Source organism: Microtus ochrogaster, unplaced genomic scaffold, assembly GCF_000317375.1.
Source record: "Microtus ochrogaster isolate Prairie Vole_2 unplaced genomic scaffold, MicOch1.0 UNK1228, whole genome shotgun sequence".
Lineage (NCBI taxonomy): Eukaryota > Metazoa > Chordata > Mammalia > Rodentia > Cricetidae > Microtus > Microtus ochrogaster.
In genome coordinates, this window is record NW_004950326.1 from 1 (window position 1) to 3,902 (window position 3,902).

Sequence of the window (3,902 nt, forward strand, 5' to 3'; positions counted from 1 at the left end):
GATAACAGGTCTGGCCTCATTCATAGCAGGACCCAGGGAGGAGCAGTCCTGCTGAGGTGCTGGAGGAGTGGGCACTGAGGAGTCCAGGGAGCTTGTGTTGCTAAGAAAGTATCTGGGGCTGAGGCCCCTGTCCCCGAGACCAGTGGGCCATCTCCGTCTGTGGGATAGGAGCCTGCCCAGCAGTGGTTGCCCACTAGGGACCCAGTGTTCCCTGCTCCCAGCACCAAGTCCAGAATAGGTGCGGCTGGTAGGGGAGCTCACGTTTGGTGGAGGCACCAGAGAGGAGCTTCAGCAGGCCCTTCTTTTCTTTCTTAATGTCCTTGTCTGGTTTCACAGCTGAGCTTTTCCACATGCTACTGCAGCCCTCTCAGGAGATGTAGGGAGTCCACGGAGGATGGCCACTGTTCAATCACCTGTTGTGGTGCCTCTCTGGGCTTCTTGATCCACACACCGTGAAGCACCCTGGGTTACCTTTCTGGGACTCTTTGCCTTTGGAGTTCTGAGTGTGTATCATCAGGTGAAGAAAATCCACTCGGGTCTGGAGAGAGAGAAAAGTCAATGATGGACATTTGGAGAAAGGGCACAGATGACATGTTCACAGCCTGACAGATGATCAAACCATGAGCATTCTGACAGTAACCACATTTTACCTTCTGATTTGAATCAAGGCGATTTTGCTTCATCTTTTTTATAAATTCGTAGAAAAAGTCCATTAGCCGGTTTGGAAAAATAGAGATACTTAGCATCTCATAAACTGGAGTAAGGAATGGAAACATAACTACAGAGAAAAAAAGAGAAAATATAGTGGAAATCTGCACTGAATTCTTATTCACTTATAGAAATCAAATACAGCTTCTGCTAAGCTCCAGCATCCACTTGTATTTCTTCTATTCAGCTCAAAGGAAGGTACCAAAGTGAGGTTAACAAACACCCGTCTTTATAATAACATCAAAATGTAAAGTACTCAAGATATGGGTGGGAGCAATGGTCAGGGGTGGAGAGCATTTGCTGCTTACAAGGACTCAAGTTTGGTGCCCAGTCCTTGGCATTGAACGGTTCAATGCAACTCCAGCTCTAAGGGATCCGCCTCTCTCTGCTGGACTCTAGAGGCATGACACTCACATGGATACATACACAGACGCATGCATGATTAAAAATAAAACAAAATTAAAAATACTTAAAATAGGAAGAAACATTTTTTTATTATTTGATTACTTTATAGACACATGCAATGAAATAACATTTCCACCCCACTCCCGCTATTCCCTCTGCAGCTTCTCCAGCATCCCCCTCAGACTTCCCTTTCACAACGTCACGTTGTTTAACAACACTCTTATGTCTTCAGTGCTGCCCTCGTGTATGTGGGTGTGGGACCGTCCACTGCAGCATGGGAAACTGAAGAGTGACTCTCTTCCCTGACAGCCATCAACTGCCAAAAGTCCCTCAGAGAGGGGAGGGACCCGGAGAGCATCTCCCACATCTATAGTGGGAGTTTTGTTCGGCTTGATCTAGAGTAGCTTATGTGAGATTGAGGGTGTGAGAGCTATTCAAGTCCAGAAGATGATGTTGCTCCTCACCTTCCAACCCTTACATTCTCTGCACTCCTCTAAAGATAGGAATAAATTTAATAACAGTGCATACTATTTAACTAAAATGGGTCAAAGATCTAGGTCTAAGGTGGGCATGGGGAACACATGCCTTCAGTTCCAACATTCTGGTAGTAGAGGCAGGTGGATATCGGTGAACAATTTCCAGAACAGCCAAGGCAACATAGACCCTGTATCCCCACCTCAAAAAAATTAATAAAAGTTTTCAGGAATATACGGCCCAATTAAGATGAAACTGGGGGGACGTTAATGTTCATAACCTCAGCTCTCACCATGTGATTTAGAGATTAAATCACAGTACTTCATAAAATTGTACATCATACAACTTTAAAACATTTATAAATGCTAAGTTTATTTTAAAATTAAAAAATAATTTAAAAGTGTACTTCAAAGGATTCCATCAAGAACAGTAAAAGCCATCTAAAAAAAGAGAAAGTATACCAATAATATGCCTGAAAAGTGACTGCTATTGGTGATACACACGCCAATCTTACAGCTCAATGACACAATTCAGCTCTGCAGGAGCAAAGGTCGCATGCTGTTTATCTAAGAAAGACAAGGATAGGGAAACCATTAGAAATCTGAACACAGTCAGTCACCTTTTCAGTTGTCACCAAATCTAAACACGGCAATGTTCACAGAAAAGTGATCGAGCCAGGCGGTGGCGGTGCACGCCTTTCACCCCAGTACTTGGGAGGCAGAGGCAGGTCAACCTCTCTGAGTTTGAGGTCAGCCTGGTCCAAAAGAGATTTTTCCATGATAGGCTCCAAAGCTACAAAGAAACATTATCTCAAAAATAAATAAATAAATAAATAAATATATAAAAGTGATCAAAAGGACCTTCATAATTCCCTGCCTTATATGGGAAATATCAGAAATATTATGGAGAAGATAAACTATGGACACGGGATCCCTGATGGCACCAGCCAAGAAAATACAGACACTGGAGCATGGCTGGAGTAGAGAATTCCCTAGGTCATCTAGAGAGAACCTGACCCCTGACACACCCCAGGAGACAACAGATCCCTGTCAGTGTATAGTGAGTGTCTATGGGGGGGGAAGTGTAGTGTGTGCTATGGTGTGATGAGGGCTGATGCCCTTCCCATAGTGAAGGATGGAGATGAGCCGTCCAGCTGGATCATATGAGAACACTGTATTGGAAGGTACAGTCTGGTGGGCAAGGGGCAGAGTCTGATACCTAGATACTTATATGTACTACGCATGCTCTTCCCACGTTAACACCTTACATACATTGTCAGTTTTAGGACATCAAGGGCATCCCTCACCCATACTCATCACGCACTTTTCTAGGGATCAGGCCTAGATAGTCCATTCCTTTTCTGATGTCAAAACACAATGCTGCTTTCTGGACCTGGCAGAGCAGGAGGCACCATCATGGGTGTTGACATCTACCACCACAAGGACCGAAAGGTTCAGCGCAAGGAGCCCAAGAGCCAGGACATCTACCTGAGGCTGCTGGTCAAGCTGTACAGGTTTCCGGCCAGGCGAACCAACTCCACCTTCAATCAGGTTGTGCTGAAAAGGTTATTCATGAGTCACACCAACGGCCACCTCTGTCCCTGTCCCGGATGATCCGAAAGATGAAGCTTCCCGGCCGAGAAAACAAGACGGCTGTGGTTGTGGGGACGGTCACAGATGACGTGAGGATTCTCGATGTGCCCAAACTGAAGGTGTGTGCACTGCGGGTGAGCAGCAGGCCCGAAGTTGCATCCTCAAGGCTGGGGGTAAGATCCTCACCTTTGACCAGCTGGCCTTGGAGTCTCCCAAGGGCCATGGCACTGTGCTCCTGTCTGGACTTCGGAAGGGCAGAGAAGTGTACCGCCATTTTGGCAAGGCCCCAGGAACCCCACACAGCCATACCAAACCCTATGTCTGCTCCAAGGGCCGGAAGTTTGAATGTGCCAGAGGCAGAAGGGCCAGCTGCGGCTACAAAAGCTAACACTGGATCTCACTGTTATTAAAAAAAACATTTGGATGTTGAAAAAAATGCTAAGTATCAGACCCTGCAGTAAATCCATCCAACCCCCGTGTCAACTGAGACATGGTGGCAGCTATCAGGCATTGTGGGACACTCCACCTCCTGTCAGTGACACAGAAGTACTGCTGGCTTCAGGCACACCTGGATGCCTCCTGCCCTGACACATAGGGCTCCTTCCCTGACTGCTGGACACCACACCCGTTCCACCTCACTTGCTCTGCAGGGACTCCCACAAAACCACACACTAACTGCTAGGTATCAGGCCTTGCTGAGCAAACCAGTCCCCACACCTTATA

The 3,902-nt window shown here is 46.6% G+C and overlaps 1 pseudogene; it reads left to right on the forward strand.

Annotated features, from left to right (window-relative positions):
- The first annotated feature begins 3,002 nt into the window (after positions 1-3,002).
- On the forward strand, positions 3,003-3,567 carry LOC102002283 (annotated as a pseudogene).
- Positions 3,568-3,902: the final 335 nt, after the last annotated feature.